Source organism: Coregonus clupeaformis, chromosome 13 (genome assembly GCF_020615455.1).
Source record: "Coregonus clupeaformis isolate EN_2021a chromosome 13, ASM2061545v1, whole genome shotgun sequence".
Taxonomy (NCBI): Eukaryota; Metazoa; Chordata; class Actinopteri; order Salmoniformes; family Salmonidae; genus Coregonus; species Coregonus clupeaformis.
In genome coordinates, this window is record NC_059204.1 from 28,439,500 (window position 1) to 28,461,579 (window position 22,080).

Below are 22,080 nucleotides of genomic sequence, written 5' to 3' on the forward strand. Positions count from 1 at the left end.
GTTGATGTCAGGTATCTGTGCAGGCCAGTCAAGTTCTTCCTCACCGATCTCGACAAACCATTTCTGTATGGACCTCGCTTTGTGCACGGGGGCATTGTCATGCTGAAACAGGAAAGGGCGTTCCCCAAACTGTTGCCACAAAGTTGGAAGCACAGAATCATCTAGAATGTCATTGTATGCTGTAGCGTTAAGATTTCCCTTCAGTGGAACTAAGGGGCCGATCCCGAACCATGAAAAACAGGCCCAGACCTTTATTCCTCCTCCACCAAACTTTACAGTTGGCACTATGCATTGGGGCAGGTAGCGTTCTCCAGGCAACCGCCAAACCCAGATTCGGCCGCCTGAATGCCAGTTGGTGAAGCGTGATTCATCACTCCAGAGAACGCGTTTCCACTGCTCCAGAGTCCAGTGACGGCTCAAACTTTACACCACGCCAGCCGACGCTTGGCATTGCGCATGGTGATCTTAGGCTTGTGTGCGGCTGCTCGGCCATGGAAACCCATTTCATGAAGCTCCCGACTAACAGTTCTTGTGCTGATGTTACTTCCAGAGACAGTTTGGAACTCGGTAGTGAGTGTTGCAACCGAGGACAGACGATATTTACACGCAACACGCTTCAGCATTCGGCTCTGAGCTTGTATGGCGTACCGCTTAGCGGCTGAGCCGTTGTTGCTCCTAGACGTTTTCACTTCACAATAACAGTTGACCGGGACAGCTATAGCAGGGCTGATATTTGACGAACTGACTTGTTGGAAAGGTGGCATCCTACGACGGTGCCACGTTGATAGTCACTGAGCTCTTCAGTAAGGCCATTCTATGTCCAGTGTTTGTCTATGGAGATTGCATGGCGGTGTGCTCGATTTTATACACCTGTCAGCAACGGGTGTGGCTGAAATAGCCGAATCCACTAATTTGAAGGGGTGTCCATATACAGTTGAAGTCGGAAGTTTATATAAACTTAGGTTGGAGTCATTAAAACTTGTTTTTCAACCACTCCACAAATGTGTTGTTAACAAACTATAGTTTTGGCAAGTCGGTTAGGATATCTACTTTGTGCAATTTTTCCAACAATTGTTTACAGACAGATTATTTCACTTATAATTCACTGTATCACATTTCCAGTGGGTCAGAAGTTTACATACACTAAGTTGACTGTGCCTTTAAACAGTTTGGAAAATTCCAGAAAATTATGTCATGGCTTTAGAAGCTTCTGATAGGCTAATTGAAATAATTTGAGTCAATTGGAGGTGTACCTGTGGATGTATTTCAAGGCCTACCTTCAAACTCAGTGCCTCTTTGCTTGACATCATGGGAAAATCAAAAGAAATCAGCCAAGACCTCAGAAAAACAATTTTAGACCTCCACAAGTCTGGTTCATCCTTGGGAGCAATATCCAAACGCCTGAAGGTACCACGTTCATCTGTACAAACAATAGTACTCAAGTATAAACCCCATGGGACCACGCAGCTGTCATACCGCTCAGGAAGGAGACGCGTTTTGTCTCCTAGAGATTAACGTACTTTGGTGCGAAAAGTGCAAATCAATCCCAGAACAACAGCAAAGGACCTTGTGACGATGCTGGAGGAAACAGGTACAAAAGTATCTATATCCACAGTAAAACGAGTCCTACATTGACATAACGTGAAATGCTGCTCAGCAAGGAAGAAGCCACTGCTCCAAAACGCCATAAAAAAGCCAGACTACGGTTTGCAACTGCACATGGGGACAAAGATCGTACTTTTTTGAGAAATGTCCTCTGGTCTGATGAAACAAAAATATAACTGTTTGGCCATAATGACCATCGTTATGTTTGGAGGAAAAAGGGGAACGCTTGCAAGCCGAAGAACACCATCCCAACCGTGAAGCACCGAGGTAGCAGCATCATGCTGTGGGGATGCTTTGCTGCAGGAGGGACTGGTGCACTTCACAAAATAGATGGCATCATGAGGAAGGAAAATTATGTGGATATATTGAAGCAACATCTCAAGACATCAGTCAGGAAGTTAAAGCTTGGTCTTCCAAATGGACAATGACCCCAAGCATACTTCCAAAGTTGTGGCAAAATGGCTAAAGGACAACAAAGTCAAGGTATTGGAGTGGCCATCACAAAGCCCTGACCTCAATCCTATAGAACATTTGTGGGCAGAACTGAAAAAGCGTGTGCGAGCAAGGAGGCCTACAAACCTGACTCAGTTACACCAGCTCTGTCAGGAGGAATGGGCCAAAATTTACCCAACTTATTGTGGGAAGCTTGTGGAAGGCTACCCGAAACATTTGACCCAAGTTGAACAATTTAAAGGCAATGCTACCAAATACTAATTGAGTGTATGTAAACTTCTGACCCACTGGGAATGTGATGAAAGAAATAAAAGCTGAAATAAATAATTATCTCTAATATTATTCTGACATTTCACATTCTTAAAATAAAGTGGTGATCCTAACTGACCTAAGACAGGGAATTTTTACTCGGATTAAATGTCAGGAATTGTGAAAAAACAGACTTTAAATGTATTTGGCTAAGGTGTATGTGAACTTCCGACTTCAACTGTACTTCTGTATATATAGTGTATGTGTTTGAGTGTGTGTTTTCAAGCGGACTCCCCAGCACGTCCATTTACATTGTTGTACTTTCTATGTTTAGAGCTGATTCTCACCGGCTCCAGATTGCTGTTAGCTGACATGAGTGCTCCTTTCCTTTCCTCTCATCCCCCTCTTATACTCTCCTCGGCTCGGCCCTGCCCTGCTGACGCTAATGAGAGTCTGATGATGGTAATGAACAGACTTCTGCCCCAAAGTTAACACACAGGGAATATACTCCTCTCAGTAGCAGAGCTGAGAGGCCTCCTACTTTATCAGGCCCATTAGAGACATGGGTGCCCTCTCTCTCTCTCTCCCTTTCACTCGCTGTCCTCCTCCTCTCTCTCTCTCTCTCTCGCCCTCTCTCTCTCTGTCCTCCTCCTCTCTCTCTCTCTCTCTCTCGCTCTCTCTCGCTCTCCCTCTGTCCAGATGGGGTGTCCACGGGGAGGTCTGGCTGCACTATCCAATTACCCTTAACACGAAGCGTCCCCTATCACCCTTAACACGCACTGTTTTCTCTGAGACATTGTGTAAACAGTTACCATTCACATGAGTTACTGCTGATCAAAACAAAAACATACTATCAGTAAAGGTAGCATGTTTGAGGTATGCAAAGTACACTGTGTGTGTGTGAGGGAGCATTGTAGCTATATTGGTGGCATGAATTGTGTTCTGCCATAGACATTGTTCCTTTTGACAAGCTATCCCTGCTGTTCCTGCCCATTGTACAGGGGTTGAAGCGTATAAGACCTTAAGGGCTTTATGGATTTTAGATTTCCAAGACACACACACACACACACACACACACAGTCTGTGTCAGGTTGTTGTTAGCAGAGCATCAGGTACCTAAGGTGAAGGTAAATAGACTGCTCCAGCCCCTGCCATCACATGAAGCAGCATGTGAATTTGAACACACAAGGAGGAAAACGCTAATGCTCCTTTACAAGTCAATGACACAGCACACTTGGGATTTGTGCTCGGCACATGTGTTTGGGCTGGGGGTGGTGGTACTGCTGATTTAATTCACTGTGTTTATATGCATGACGCGTCGTATTAAAGGACCCAGCCTGTCTGCGAGCAAAAAATGATACGGGAGTGCATCGCAATGCATCACAAACAAAGCCGTCGGTTTCACAAAATCTGTTTCTCTCTCCCTCTCTCCATCCTTACCTCCTCCCTTGAAGAGTTGCTGTGCTTTCTCCCCTCCTCTCTCTTGCCTAGTCAGGTTGCAAGCCGTGTGAGTGCAGGATTTGTGTGTGCACATGCGCACTGGCATCCCACTGTGACTGATCTCATTGTGCTGGTGGGAGAGGGAGGCATGCTGGAAACATGCTCGCTCCCAGCAGGGGCACAACCCAAAAGACGTCTGTCGACCTTCACAATAGGCTGCCTTTCTCTCTCTACTCCTCCCTTATTCCTCCCTTTATCCCTCCATCTCTTCTCTCCATGTTGTCTGTTGTTCAGGGCCAGGGGTCCAGAGACCTTGGTTACACTGACTGAGACCTCACTCCTAACCTGTTTACAGTCTCACTCCTAACCTGTTTACAGTCTCACTCCTAACCTGTTTACAATCTCACTCCTAACCTGTTTACAGTCTCACTCCTAACCTGTTTACAGTCTCACTCCTAACCTGTTTACAGTCTCACTCCTAACCTGTTTACAGTCTCACTCCTAACCTGTTTACAGTCTCACTCCTAACCTGTTTACAGTCTCACTCCTAACATGTTTACAGTCTCACTCCTAACCTGTTTACAATCTCACTCCTAACCTGTTTACAGTCTCACTCCTAACATGTTTGCAGTCTCACTCCTAACCTGTTTACAATCTCACTCCTAACCTTTTTACAGTCTCACTCCTAACCTGTTTACAGTCTCACTCCTAACCTGTTTACAGTCTCACTCCTAACCTGTTTACAGTCTCACTCCTAACCTGTTTACAGTCTCACTCCTAACCTGTTTACAGTTTCACTCCTAACATGTTTACAGTCTCACTCCTAAACTGTTTACAGTCTCACTCCTAACCTGTTTAAAGTCTCACTCCTAACATGTTTACAATCTCACTCCTAACCTATTTACAATCTCACTCCTAACCTGTTTACAGTCTCACTCCTAACCTGTTTACAGTCTCACTCCTAACCTGTTTACAGTCTCACTCCTAACATGTTTACAATCTCACTCCTAACCTGTTTACAGTCTCACTCCTAACATGTTTACAATCTCACTCCTAACATGTTTACAATCTCACTCCTAACATGTTTACAATCTCACTCCTAACCTGTTTACAATCTCACTCCTAACATGTTTACAATCTCACTCCTAACCTGTTTACAGTCTCACTCCTAACCTGTTTACAGTCTCACTCCTAACCTGTTTACAGTCTCACTCCTAACATGTTTACAGTCTCACTCCTAAGCTGTTTACCATCTCACTCCTAACATGTTTACAGTCTCACTCCTAACCTGTTTACAGTCTCACTCCTAACCTGTTTACAGTCTCACTCCTAACCTGTTTACAGTCTCACCCCTAACCTGTTTACAATCTCACTCCTAAGATGTTTACAGTCTCACTCCTAACTTGTTTACAGTCTCACTCCTAACTTGTTTACAGTCTCACTCCTAACTGGCTGCTTACACTCTCACTCTTAACTGACTATTTACAGTCTCAATCCTAACCTGTTTACAGTCGTCCTCCTAACCTGTTAAAAAGTCTCACTCCTAACCTAACTGTTTACAGTCTCCTAACTGTCAGGCAGACTCTGAGACATGTCATTTGTTTGTAGAACAGTGTTTCTAGCTGTCACCAGCATACTGTACGTCTGTATTCTGTAGTAACACACACCCCCCGACATACACACACACATGACCCCCCCCCCACACACACATGACCCCCCCACACACATGACCCCCCACACACACAAGACCCCCCACACACACAACCCCCCACACACGCACATTACCCCCCCCACAGACACACACACATGACCCCCCCACACATGACCCCCCACACACACATGACTCCCCCCACACACACACATGACCCCCCCCCACACACACATGAGCCCCCCCCACAACATGACTCCCCCCACACACACATGACCCTCCCCCCACACACACATTACCCCCCCACAGACACACACAATGACCCTCCCCCACACACACATGACTCCCCCACACACACATGACCCTCCCCCACACAACATTACCCCCCACAGACACACACACATGACCCCCCACACACATGCCCCCCCACACACATGACTCCCCCCCACACACACACACATGACCCTCCCCCCACACACACACACATGACCCCCCACACACACACATTACCCCCCCCACAGACACACACACATGACCCCCCCACACACACATGACCCCCACACACACATGAATCCCCCCCACACACACACACATGACCCTCCCCCACACACACACACACACATGACCCTCCCCCCCACACACACATGAGCCCCCCCACACACACATTACCCCCCCCACAGACACACACACATGACCCCCCACACACACACATTACCCCCCACAGACACACACACATGACCCCCCACACACACATGACTCCCCACACACACACACATGACCCCCCCACACACACACATTACCCCCCACAGACACACACACATGACCCCCCACACACACATGACCCCCCATACACACATGACTCCCCCCACACACACACACACATGACCCTCCCCCCCCACACACACACACACACATGACCCCCCACACACACACATGACCCCCCACACACACACATTACCCCCCCACAGACACACACACATGACCCCCCACACACACACACACATGACCCCCCACACACACATTACCCCCCCCACAGACACACAAACACGACCCCCCACACACATGACCCCCCACACACACATGACTCCCCCCACACACACATGACCCTCCCCCCCACACACATGAGCCCCCCCACACACACATTACCCCCCACAGACACACACACATGACCCCCCCACACACACATGACCCCCCACACACACATGACTCCCCACACACACACACATGACCCTCCCCCCCACACACACACACACATGACCCCCCCACACACACATTACCCCCCCCCACAGACACACACACATGACCCCCCCCACACACACATGACCCCCCACACACACATGACTCCCCCCCACACACACACACATGACCCTCCCCCCCACACACACACACATGACCCCCCACACACACACATGACCCCCCACACACATGACCCCACACACACACACATGAGCTCCCCCCACACACACACATTACCCCCCACAGACACACACACATGACCCCCCACACACACATGACCCCCCACACACACATGACTCCCCCACACACACACACATGACCCTCCCCCACACACACACACATGACCCCCACACACACACATTACCCCCCACAGACACACACACATGACCCCCCCACACACACATGACCCCCCACACACACATGACTCCCCCCCACACACACACATGACCCTCCCCCACACACACACACATGACCCCCCACACACACACATTACCCCCCACAGACACACACACATGACCCCCCACACACACATGACCCCCCCACACACACATGACTCCCCCCACACACACACACATGACCCTCCCCCCACAGACACACACACATGACCCCCCACACACACATGACCCCTCCACACACACATGACTCCCCCCACCACACACACACACATGACCCTCCCCCACACACACACACATGACCCCCCACACACACACATGACCCCCCACACACACACATTACCCCCCACAGACACACACACATGACCCCCCCACACACACACACATGACCCCCCACACACACATTACCCCCCCACAGACACACAAACACGACCCCCCACACACACACATGACCCCCCCACACACACATTACTCCCCCCACACACACATGACCCTCCCCCCACACACACACATGAGCCCCCCACACACACATTACCCCCCCACAGACACACACACATGACCCCCCCCACACACACATGACCCCCCCCACACACACATGACTCCCCCCACACACACACACATGACCCTCCCCCCACACACACACACATGACCCCCCACACACACACATTACCCCCCACAGACACACACACTGACCCCCCACACACACATGACTCCCCCCACACACACACACATGACCCTCCCCCACACACACACACACATGACCCCCCCACACACAAGACTCCCCCACACACACACATGACCCCCCACACACACACATTACCCCCCACAGACACACACACATGACCCCCCACATACACATGACTCCCCCCACACACACACATGACCCCCCCACACACACACATTACCCCCCCACAGACACACACACATGACCCCCCACACACACATGACCCCCCCACACACACATGACTCCCCCCCACACACACACACATGACCCTCCCCCCACACACACACACATGACCCCCCCACACACACACATGACCCCCCCACACACACACATTACACCCCCCACAGACACACACACATGACCCCCCACACACACACGACCCCCCCCACACACACATGACTCCCCCCACACACACACATGACCCTCCCCCACACACACACTCACACATGACCCCCCACACACACACATGACCCCCCACACACACATGACCCCCCCACACACATGACTCCCCCACACACACACATGACCCCCCACACACACATGACCCCCCCACACACACATGACTCCCCCCACACACACACATGACCCCCCCCACACACACATGACCCCCCCCACACACACACATGACTCCCCCTACACACAGACACACATGACCACCCCCCACACACACACATGACCCCCCCACACACAGACACACATGACCCCAACCCCCCACACACACACATGACCCCCACACACACACACACATGACCCCCCCACAGACACACACACATGACCCCCCACACACACACATGACCCTCCCCCCACACACACACACATGACCCCCCCACACACACACACATGACCCCCCCACACACACACACACATGACCCCCTCCCACACACACACATGACCCCCCACACACACACACACACATGACCCCCTCCCACACACACACATGACCCCCCCCACAGACATACACACATGACCCCCACACACACACTCACATGACCCCCCCACACACACACACACATGACCCCCCCACACACACACACATGACCCCCCCACACACACACACACACATGACCCCCTCCCACACACACACATGACCCCCCCACAGACACACACAATGACCCCCCACACACACACACATGACCCCCCACACACACACACACATGACCCCCCACACACACACATGACCCCCCACAGACACACACACATGACCCCCCCACACACACACATGACCCCCCCACACACACACACATGACCCCCCACACACACATAACCCCCCACACACACACACACACATGACCCCCCACAGACACACACACATGACCCCCCACACACATGACCCCCCTCCCCACACACACATGACCCCCCCACACACCACACACACCTTTTTACAGTCTCACTCCTAACCTGTTTACAGTCTCCTAACTGTCAGGCAGACTCTGAGACATGTCATTTGTTTGTAGAACAGTGTTTCTAGCTGTCACCAGCATACTGTACGTCTGTATTCTGTAGTAACAAGCACACCCCCCACACACACACGACCCCCCGACATACACACACATATGACCCCCACACACACACATGACTCCCCCCACATACACACACACATGACCCCCCCACACACACATGACCCCCCACACACACATGACCCACCCCACACACATGACCCCCCCCACACACACATGACCCCCCACACACACATGAACCCCCCACACACACATCCCCCCCCACACACACACACTATCTCCCCCACACACACATGACCCCCCACACACACAACCCCCCACACACACACATTACCCCCCACAGACACACACACATGACCCCCTCACACACACACACATGACCCCCCCACACACACATGACTCCCCCCCCACACACACACACATGACCCTCCCCCACACACACAAAAAAACTCTAGACCACCTTTACTCCACACACAGAGACGCATACAAAGCTCTCCCTCGCCCTCCATTTGGCAAATCTGACCATAACTCTATCTTCCTGATTCCTACTTATAAGCAAAAACTAAAGCAGGAAGCACCAGTGACTCGGTTAATAAAAAAGTGTTCAGATGACGCAGATGCTAAGCTACAGGACTGTTTTGCTAGCACAGATTGGAACATGTTCCGGGATTCTTCAGATAGCATTGAGGAGTACACCACATCAGTCACTGGCTTCATCAATAAGTGCATCGATGACGTCGTCCCCACAGTGACCGTACGTACATATCCCAACCAGAAGCCATGGATTACAGGCAACATCCGCACTGAGCTAAAGGGTAGAGCTGCCGCTTTCAAGGAGCGGGACTATAACCCAGACGCTTATAAGAAATCCCGCTATGCCCTCAGACGAACCATCAAACAGGCAAAGAGTCACTACAGGACTAAGATTGAATTGTACTACACCGGCTCTGACGCTCGTTGGATATGGCAGGGCTTGAAAACTATTACAGACTACAAAGGAAAGCACAGCCGCGAGCTGCCCAGTGACACAAGCCTACCAGACGAGCTAAACTACATCTATGCTCGCTTTGAGGCAAGCAACACTGAAGCATGCATGAGAGCACCAGCTGTTCCGGATGACTATGTGATCACGCTCTCTGTAGCTGATGTGAGTAAGACTTTTAAGCAGGTCAACATTCACAAGGCCGCAGGGCCAGACGGATTACCAGAACGTGTACTCCGAGCATGTGCTGACCAACTGGCATGTGTCTTCACCGACATTTTCAACATGTCCCTGACTGAGTCTGTAATACCAACATGTTTCAAGCAGACCACCATAGTCCCCGTGCCCAAGGACATTAAGATAACCTGCCTAAATGACTACCGACCTGTAGCACTGACGTCTGTAGCCATGAAGTGCTTTGAAAGGCTGGTCATGGCTCACATCAACACCATTATCCCAGAAACCCTAGACCCACTCCAATTTTCATACCGCCCCAACAGATTCACAGATGATGCAATCTCTATTGCACTCCACACTGCCCTTTCCCACCTGGACAAGAGGAACACCTATGTGAGAATGCTATTCATTGACTACAGCTCAGCGTTCAACACCATAGTGCCCTCAAAGCTCATCACTAAGCTAAGGATCCTGGGACTAAACATCTCCCTCTGCAACTGGATCCTGGACTTCCTGACGGGCCGTCCCCAGGTGGTAAGGGTAGGTAACAACACATCTGCCACGCTGATCCTCAACACGGGGGCCCCTCAGGGGTGCGTGCTCTGTCCCCTCCTGTACTCCCTGTTCACCCATGACTGCATGGCCAGGCACGACTCCAACACCATCATTAAGTTTGCCGCCGACACAACAGGGGTAGGCCTGATCACCGACAACGATGAGACAGCCTATAGGGAGGAGGTCCGAGACCTTGCCGTGTGGTGCCAGGATAACAACCTCTCCCTCAACGTGACAAAGACAAAGGAGATGATTGTAACTGAGCACGCCCCCATTCTCATCGACGGGGCTGTAGTGGAACAGGTTGAGAGCTTCAAGTTCCTTGGTGTCCACATCACCAACGTACTATCATGGTCCAAACACACCAAGACAGTTGTGAAGAGGGCACGACAAAGCCTATTCCCCCTCAGGAGACTGAAAAGATTTGGCATGGGTCCTCAGATCCTCAAAAAGTTCTACAGCTGCACCATCGAGAGCATCCCGACTGGTTGCATCACCGCCTGGTATGGCAACTGCTCGGCCTCCGTTCGCAACGCACTACAGAGGATAGTGCGTACGGCCCAGTACATCACTGGGCCAAGCTTCCTGCCATCCAGGACCTCTATACCAGGCGGTGTCAGAGGAAGGCCCTCAAAATTGTCAAAGACTCCAGCCACCCTAGTCATAGACTGTTCTCTCTGCTACCGCACGGCAAGTGGTACCGGAGCGCCTAGTCTAGGTCCAAAAGGCTTCTCAACAGCTTCTAACCCCAAGCCATAAGACTCCTGAACAGCTAATCATTGCTACCCGGACTATTTGCACTCCCCCCCCACCCCCACCCCATCTTTTTACGCTGCTGCTACTCTGTTAATTATTTATGCATAGTCACTTTAACTCTACCCACATGTACATATTACCTCAATTACCTCGACTAGCCGGTGCCCCCGCACATTGACTCTGCACCGGTACCCCCCTGTATATAGCCTCCCTACTGTTATTTTATTTTACTTCTGCTCTTTTTTCTCAACACTTTTTAGTTGTTGTTGTTTTATTTTTATTTTTTATTTAAAAATAAATGCATTGTTGGTTAAGGGCTGTAAGTAAGCATTTCACAGTAATGTCTGCACCTGTTGTATTCGGCGCATGTGTCAAATAAAAATTGATTTGATTTGATTTGATATAAAATGACCCTACTGTGAAGTAAGAACTACCCTCGATCCTGTGTTGTCACATTTGCACTGACGCCTCTGGTAGAGCTGCAATTGAAGTTGGATGAAAACCTTCCCCCTAATTCTGTGAAGGTGATGTTTGGAGCTCTGGAGGGTGTGATGGAGAAAGGCGCCCCCCCAGACACACCATGTCATTACCTTTAAACATTACCACCCTACCCCCCTGGGTGTTTCTGGAGCCCCTCCAGCCTCGGGGCCACTCCATTCCCCGTCGTCGCACTGAGTAATCTCACTAATACGATTTTCTTAAAGGACAGCGAAAGCTGGTAATAGGAGCAGTGTTAGCCTTTGGAGCCTTGGAAAAAGGAGGAGGAAGAGGAGGAGGAGGAGGAAGAGGAATGGGATCGATGAAAAAGAGAGAGAAGGGAGGCGGATGAAGACGTGAAACAGAGAGAGATGGAGAGAGAGAGTGAGTTGAGATAAAGTGGAGAGAGAGAGGACTAGAGGGACATAGAGAGCAGTATAGGGACATAGAGAGCAGTATAGGGACATAGAGAGCAGTAGAGGGACATAGAGAGCAGTAGAGGGACATAGAGAGCAGTAGAGGGACATAGAGAGCAGTAGAGGGACATAGAGAGCAGTAGAGGGACATAGAGAGCAGTAGAGGGACATAGAGAGCAGAAGAGGGACATAGAGAGCAGTATAGGGACATAGAGAGCAGTAGAGGGACATAGAGAGCAGTAGAGGGACATAGAGAGCAGAAGAGGGACATAGAGAGCAGTAGAGGGACATAGAGAGCAGTAGAGGGACATAGAGAGCAGTAGAGGGACATAGAGAGCAGTAGAGGGACATAGAGAGCAGTATAGGGACACAGAGAGCAGTAGAGGGACATAGAGAGCAGTAGAGGGGACATAGAGAGCAGTAGAGGGACATAGAGAGAGAGAGAGAGTGAGTTGAGACATAAAGTAGAGAGAGAGAAAGATCGAGAGAGAGGACTAGAGGGACAGAGAGAGCAGTAGAGGAACAGAGAGAGAGAGAGAGAGAGAGAGAGAGAGAGAGAGAGAGAGAGAGAGAGAGAGAGAGAGAGAGAGAGAGAGAGAGAGAGAGAGAGAGAGAGAGAGTTGAGACAAAGTTGAGAGATAGAGAGAGAGAGAGAGAGAGAGAGAGAGTGCTACTGGTGCAATTTTTGTAGCCAGGTTTGTTGTGTGTGCCAGGGCTGAAAATGCAATAATCCACTAAGCGGGAGGCTGGGGGTGTGCACTAAATTAGTGTGGAGGGCTATAAACAGATTGTCCCTGTTTTGATCTCTTCAGACAGACTATAATCAAAGCAGGAACGAGAGGTGACTGCAAAGCTCAAGACAGGGACACTTCTCCCTGTACTGTAAACAGACAGCATTTTCTGCTCAGTGCCAGTGAAGGATATATAATGATTCAGGGAAAGCACAGCTGGACAACAATAGGATATGAATAATGTATAATATTTTATCACCATAACTTGGTTAGACGAAATGTAAAAGTAAGTTTGTAAGGATGCAAAGTAATATCCCTACCAAATCTCATTAGCAGTTGCTAGCTACTTCCATAGCATTCTCTGCTTGCTGTGAGGGAAATCGAATGACAAAAACACTATTATACTGAACAAAAATGCAACATGTAAAGTGTTGGTCCCATTTTTCATGAGCTGAAATAAAAGATCCCAGAAATGTTCCATATGCACAAAAAGCTTATTTATCAAAAATGTTGTGCACAAATGTGTTTATATCCCTGTTAGTGAGCATTTCTCCATTGCCAAGATAATCCATCCACCTGACAGCTGTGGCATATCAAGAAGCTGATTAAATTACTCATGTGCACCTTGTGTTGGGGACAATAAAAGGCCACTCTAAAATTTGCAGTTTTGTCCCACAACACAATGCCACAGCATGCAATTGACATGCTGACTGCAGGAATGTCCTACAGAGCTGTTGCAAGAGAATTGAGCTGTTGCAAGAAAAACTCATGCTGATTGGCTGGGCCTGGCTCCCCAGTGGGTGGACCTGGCTCCCAAGTTGGTGGGCCCATGCCCTCCTAGGCCCACCCATGGCTGCTCCCCTGCCCAGTCATGTGAAATCCATAGATTAGGGCCTACTGAATTTATTGCAATTGACCGATTTCCTTCTATGAACTGTAACTCAGTAAAATCTTTTAAATTGTTGCATGTTGCATTTATATTTTGGTTCAGTATAAATGGCTTCAAAGCCTTGTGCTCACGTACCTATGTCTCTGTGAGAGATGCACAAATGCTCCAGTCCAAGGTTTCTTTTGCAGTCACAACAGATATTTTAGGGATGATTCATACTCTTAACTTATGGCTAACTTCCTTAGAAAGAGTCATCACCAACGTACTAACATTTCATTTCTTCAGTCATTGTCAGGTCAGCTTTTCTGTGGAATTCTACAATAACATTTCTATATCTCACCTCTCTTACGCAACTGTACTCAATGTAATGCATGTACTGTAGAGCAAATTTTCCATGCATTCAAGGTCAGTAGTGGAGGCTGTGGTTCGATGGAATCTGTGACATTAAAGTGTCATCACAAATACACTAACACTTCTAACCAGCCATGGTAATGGTCAGCCTTTCTGGTAATTTCTACAATAAAACAAATATTTCCCACCTCTCTCACACAGCATCAAATGTTTTGGATGTACAAAACATTTTCCATGCTTGCAAGATCAGTTTGAGAGAACATTAAGAGCGTTTTGACTCCCAGAGATGAACTCTCCTTCACATCAGAACCTCAGGTAGCCTATTCATCTATAACATTTGAGAAAGAAAACCTCTAACTCATGCCTGCCTGGCTGGCTGTCAGTGTCTTCTCTGATCATACTCTCCCTCTTTCAGAAAGACCCTCAGGGCCTCCTCAGTCATCCAGTGAGACTCATTCCCCTCCAGCCTGGATGGGTACTGAGTGGTGTCTGCCCCTGGCTGGCGTCTACTGGCTGCAGCCTTTCCCCGGTCTATTCACAAGAGCTCTTTATCTTCATGATGGTTCTGGAGCCCGGCGCAAATTGGGTTATGCATCCTATCAGCTAAAATGGAGCTGGAGTGATTTTCCAAGATGTCTGATGCTTTCCATTTACGGAAAAGTAATTGACCAAGTTTAACAAAGGCAGATAGATGGTAGACTAGGATCTGCAGGTGTTTGGGATGGGCTGAATGGCTGCTGTTCTGTGTGTGTGCCTTCAGTTACAAGAAAACTTCCCCATGTATGTTGCAAGCCTGTTGCAAGCCTGTTTGTGTATACCGGACCTCAACATCCTTGCCTTTAACTGACATACTAGTGTCCAAAAATAAAGAGACAATTTCATGATGTCACGTTGACCTCAATAATACATTCAAAAATGGCTTGATGAGGCTGACCAGCAAGGCTGACCATGCCCTGTCTTGCTGATGTTATGCACACTGATGAAAGAGCACAGGCTTCCTAATATTCAGGGGAGTCTAGCCTCCCCTGCCTGCGGTGTTTGACATTGAGCGATGTTGTGTCTGTCTGGTGGGCTGTCAGTGACACATGAGGAAAAGAGGCAATAAACAGGACACTGTAACAAGGAGAGCATTCTCCTTCAATCTACATAATGTTCATGATTTGTCTAAAAGGCCAAATTGCTAAGTGATATTCATTAGTGCTGCAGCACAACAATGCCTCAGTTTGAGAGAACATTAAGAGCGTTTTGATTCATCCCAGAGATGAACTATCCTTCACTTCAGAACCTCAGGAAAACCTCTCTAATTTATGTCTGCCTGGCTGGCTATCAGTCTCTTCCCTGATCACACGCTCCCTCTTTTAGAAAGGGAGTGGAGAAGGAGAAGATAGAAGAGAGAAGAAGAGGTAGGACTGTAACCATGACACTGTAACAAGGAGAGCATTTCTACAAGTAACTCGTAGAAGAACACAAGTCAGTTAAATGATCAAATTTAAATCCCGTCTGCTCCAACTCTTTTCCAACACACTTGCACATGAATAAAGTGTATTGATGCATATCTGAAATATGTAAATATGTGAATGAAAGACATTTAGGTAAAATATTCTGTTTGTATTGACAGATCTGGATGTGCTGTTGGTAAATGCTTCCAGGCGCCTGTCATAATGCTGTTAAATGAATTAATAGAAAGGAATATTTTGTCAAAAGCTCATCATCAGAATTAATCTAGTGGCAAATTAATCTGACAAATTATGATTACTTATAATTGAACCTCACATGGTGCATCTGTGCGCTGATCTTGTCAAATATGCGTGACTAGATTTACATAATGTAGATTCTGTCTAGTCATTTTCGACGGATGCCTTTGAATGAACTTTAATGGCAATCGCCGATGAAAAATGCAGGCCATTGTTTTGCATGTGGGATGTCATAATTAATTTCCATGGCATCACAAATTGCCCTCCTACCGGTGCCTTGTCTAATAAATTTGGGTGTCTGTTTTTGTATCTGTTAATTGGGAAGGTGATGACAGCCCATATCCTGAATCTAAGCACTGCTACCCACTAACAGGTCTGTGACATTCACTGCTCCTATCACACAACCAGTCACAGCTTTAAACAGAGGAACAGCCATTTCCCTAAAGCCATTTTTCGGAAAGTATTCAGACACTTTGACCTTTTCCATATTCTGTTACGTTACAGCCTTATTCTAAAATTAAATAAATTGTTATTTTTCCTCATCAATCTACACACAATACCCCATAATGACAAAGCAAAAACTGGTTTGTAGAAATCTTTGCAAATGTATCAATAAAGAAATCAGGAAATATCTGATTTACATAAGTATTCAGACCCTTTAATCAGTACTTTGTTGAAGTACCTTTGGCAGCGATTACAGCCTCGAGTCTTCTTGGGTATGACACTATAAACTTGGCACACCTGTATTTGGGGAGTTTCTCCCATTCTTCTCTGCAGATCCTCTCAAGCTCTGTCAGGTTGGATGGGGAGCGTCGCTGCACAGCTATTTTCAGGTCTCTCCAGAGATGTTAGATTGGGTTCAAGTCCGGGCTCTGGCTGGGCCACTCAAGGTCATTCAGAGATTTGTCCCGAAGCCACTCCTGCGTTGTCTTGGCTGTGTGCTTAGGGTCGTTGTCCTGTTGGAATGGGAACCTTCGCTCCAGTCTGAGGTCCTGAGCGCTCTGGAGAAGGTTTTCATCAAGGATCTCTCTGTACTTTGCTCCGTTCATCTTTCGCTCAATCCTGACTAGTCTCCCAGTCCCTGCCTCTGAAAAACATCCCCACAGCATGATGCTGCCACCACCATGCTTCACCGTAGGGATGGTGCCAGGTTTCCTCCAGACGTGACGCTTGGCATTCAGGCCAAAGAGTTCAATCTTGGTTTCATCAGACCAGAGAATCTTGTTTCTCATGGTCTGAGAATCTTTAGGTGCCTTTTGGCAAACTCTAAGCGGCCTGTCATGTGCCTTTTACTGAGGAATGGCTTCCATCTGGCCACTCTACCATAAAGGCCTGATTGGTGGAGTGCTGCAGAGATGGTTGTCCTTCTGGAAGGTTCTCCCATCTCGTAGACAAGATGGCGTATTGAATAGACAGTGGTACAAATCACCTCAAGATAAAAACATAATATTCAAAATCAGTAAGTTAGACTAAATATTAGCATTTCATATATTCGCAGTTAATAACATTTTATCTGGATAATAACACAAAACAAATCATAAGGCTAGAGAAATATATCAACAAATATTACAACAACACGCAACACCCAAACATGTCGGAAGATAAACCAGGAGAAACAATCTCCAAGAGAAAACGCAACGCAACTGTGGAAAGTGACCTGTTGAAGTCGATAAATGACAAACTGGGAATACTAGAGTTGGTCAGTAAGGATGTAAAGGAGTTGAAAGCTAGTCTTGAAATGAGTGACAAAAAAGCTGCGATAATGGAGAAAGAAACCAAAAAGCTCAAAGGGACAGTCACTAAGATGGAAATGGACATTAGGGAACTTAAAAAGGAGAACAACCTTCTGAGAGAAGCCTTACTAGACATCCAAACTAGATCAATGAGAGAAAATCTAGTACTTATGGGTATTCAGGAAAAAGAGGGAGAAGTAACTGAGAATATAGTGAAGGACTTCTTTCTTACAGCGCTTCAATTTCCACTCGAGGCTGTCGATAAAATCCAACTCGAACATGTACACCGTTTCGGACAAAGAGGACAGAAATACGAGCATCCAATCGTTGCCAAATTTGCTTTTTTTAAGGATAAAGCAATGGTTAAAAGCCTAGGTAAAAGACTTGCTGCCACAGAAATAGGCATGAATGATCAGTTTCCGAGGGAGATTGCAGAAAGGCGCAAAGTCCTGTACCCAATCTTCAAGGAAAATAGATTAAAAGGGAAACGTGTTGCACTCGTTGTCGATAAACTGTATATTGACAAACAAATTTTCCGAGATACAAAGATTACTCCATGGCTATTCTAAAAGTTCTAATAGAGGAGTCGAATAATGGAACACCCAATACTAGCCATGATAGGGATTGTAATATTAAAGAACATATATAGTATTTTATAAAAGGATAAGACGATATAACAAGAAAAGATAACAAGCAGAATAATACATCTTCAAATACAACTAATTAGAACATTGCATTTTTGGCAGGCAATTGTTGTTTTGGCAGACGGTTGTTGTGGTTGGTCCTGTGTTCTCCCTGGCGTCCTTTCCCCCTTGCGGCAGGTGTGGGATGCAGGCGCGCGCGCATGCGCTTGCGTGCGCTCGGCCCCTATCCTCCGCAATCAGCCATGTGGTGTGCGTTTTTGTGTTTGGAAAAGTCTGGCGTTAATTGAGTGAGAGGGGAAATGGTTGCATATCCCAGAACCAACGGGTGTCTATGAGCAGGGGTTGTGAGAGAGAGTTTCAATTTTGTGTAGATGAGGGATATACATTTTCAAATATATGATACATCTAATCAATTTTTTAATTGTCCTATCATGATGGAACGATCCCCAACCCTATATCCTGGACACCCACCTGAGCAACCCATACACCAAAGAGAAGATCCCATCTGTTTTATGAACCTGCTGTGAATTGCCTATATGCAGCCTAAACAGATAAATAAATGTGGTCAGAAACCTACTTGAGCAGCACCGCCCCCTCAAGATTCTGAGCCTGCCTGGCAGGGTTGGTCCTACAAAGCCAGAGCCCCCGATGGGGGAGCATAATATAAAAGGAAATTCTCAAAGCTGCTAATGAGAACCTTGACGACCTTGTACCTAGCCGGTGGGGATTCCGGTGGGGTACCCCCACCCAGGTAGTGGCAGTGCTGGCAACACTGGCTGCAGTAACCCATGGGGAGGGGGTCACACTCGGACAATCAGAGAGGGGGCTTACTATTGTGGCCCAAGTGGCACAAAATAATCAAAGGAATGACTGCACGGAGATGCTTGGGAAATGATTACAACCGGGGACCAGAGTGTTTGTGTCTCAGGTGAAGAGGGTGGATCTGATCTCCATCACCTAGGACTTAACATAGATTAAATAGATTAATCAAATCTCACACTGTTGTTCACTTTTGCTCAATCTTGCATGCTTTCTCAAATGGCTGTAACTGTGTATGCATTTGTAAATCAGGTATTTTCTTGAGTTTGTCTCTGGGATGTATCAATTATTGAGCATCTGATCTTGTAGCTGGTTGTGTGTGGGGGGGTTGAGTGTGTGAGCGTGTGTGTGCGTGTGTGTGTGTGTGTGTGTGTGTGTGTGTGTGTGTGTGTGTGTGTGTGTGTGTGTGAGAGTTTGTTCTGTTGCGGTCGCAGTGGTTGTTTGCTGAAGTGGTAGTTGCTTGTTAAAAATGTAATGTAATACAATGGCAATTCGGGTTATAGGTTCAAATCCTACTCATGAATTGCCGACATTTTTACGCACATTCATTGATAATGATGGAAAATAAGATATGCAAGATATTTGAATAGATATCTTTTAAATAGCTATGTAAATATATTGAGGTGAGAGCATTGGAAATGCTTTTGGCGGTTGACCTGCTTCTGTTTTGTGGGTGGCACTATGTGATGTTTTCGATGGATGGGTCCTGGCCCCTCGGGGGCATAGGGATCCGGGGGGACAGGGGTGGTATGCTGATCACTGGGATGACGGCCCAACTTGGGATGGGGAGGGGTTTTAGCGGGGGAATTAGTGGAGAACAATTGGAGGGTTATTTAGTAACATTGCAAATATCATGGTATAGCTATATGGACACTCAATCACTATGGTATTTTCTATTGGTAAATTTACAAACATATATAATGACAAATAGATTTGAACCTTGTTGTCACGGATTCTGCCGAGGCTGCTCCTCCTCCTTGTTCGGGCAGGCTCGGCGTTCGTCGTCCCCGGAGTACTAGCTGCCACCGTTGAATGTTTCTATGTTTGATTGCTTTTGTCTGTCTATTGCACCTGTGTCCGTTTGTGTCTGATTATGTGTTCTATAAGTTGCCTGTTTTGTATTGGTTAGGTTGTGTGTTGTTTTTTGCATGTCAGTTAGTGCTGCGTGTTTGCTCTGTTTGTTGTTTTGGAGTTTACGCACAGTTTGCGTAATCGCTCGCCTCTGTGTGTTTTTGAGGCCGTTCATTGTATTTTTGCCTAGTGGATAACTAGTAAACTTTGTTGGACTAAGCTTCGGTGTCCTGCGCCTGACTTCCACACCACACTTACATCAGCCCTTGACAGAACAACACACCATTATGGAGTCAGCAGGAGCAGCGGCGGCACCCAAGTCGCTGGAGGATCGGATCAGCGACCAAGACACCATGATCCGGCAACTTGGGGCCGCCATGAACGAGGTGTCCAACACTCTACGCCGGTTGGTTACGGGAGAGGTGCCCACGCCTTCGCACACCTTACCATCACCATCGGCCAGTCCTCCTCTCCCAGCACCGGAACCCAGTGGCATTCGGCTCTCGCTCCCGAGGGCATATGATGGTTCTGCAGCCGGGTGTCAGGGGTTCCTCCTGCAGGTGGAACTATACCTGGCCACCATACACCCGGTGCCCTCGGGATACGAGCGTCTCCGCCCTCATCTCCTGTCTATCCGGCAAGGCGTTGGAGTGGGCCAACGCCGAATGGAGGGGAATAGACGCCGCTACCATCACCTACGCGGAGTTCTCCCGCCGCTTCAGGGCTGTGTTCGATCATCCACCTGAGGGGAAGGCGGCGGGGGAGCGTCTGTTCCACCTCCGACAGGGGAAGAGGAGTGCACAGGAGTTCGCCCTGGAGTTCCGGACTCTAGCGGCGGATGCGGGGTGGAATGAGAGGGCCCTCATCGACCATTACCGGTGTAGCCTACGAGAGGACGTTCGTCGTGAGCTGGCCTGCAGGGACACCAACCTATCCTTCGACCAGTTGGTGGACATTTCCATCCGTCTCGACACCCTGCTGGCTACCCGCGGACGTCCCGAGTGGGGGTCGTCCATTCCACCCTCCAGCACCTCCGAGCCGATTCCCATGGAGCTCGGGGGTGCTGGCGCTAGGGAGAGGAGGAGAGAGAACCCGAGGGGGGGCCGTCCCCTGCACCAACTGTGGCCGTGGAGGACACACTGCGGCTAGGTGCTGGGGAGGGTCTCCTGGGAGAGGGGACAACAGGTCACGCACCGGGAGTCATTTCAGGTGAGTAGGCGCCCCACTTACCCAGAGCTCTCAGTTGGTCACATGAGTATACCTGTGAGATTTCCACAGGTGGCACCTCATTCCCAGCATAAGGCGCTAGTAGATTCAGGCGCAGCTGGGAATTTTGTTGATCGTGAATTTTGTTATAGGCTAGGAATTCCCCTTCGGCCGGTAGAAGTCCCTTTTCCTGTTCATGCCCTAGACAGCCGGCCGCTGGGGTCGGGGTTGATCAGAGAAGTCACAGCACCACTTAAGATGACGACGCAGGGGGTCATGAGGAGATCATTCAGTTTTATCTGATCGACTCTCCTGCGTATCCCGTGGTGCTGGGGCTTCCCTGGTTAAGCGCCCATGATCCTACCATTGCGTGGC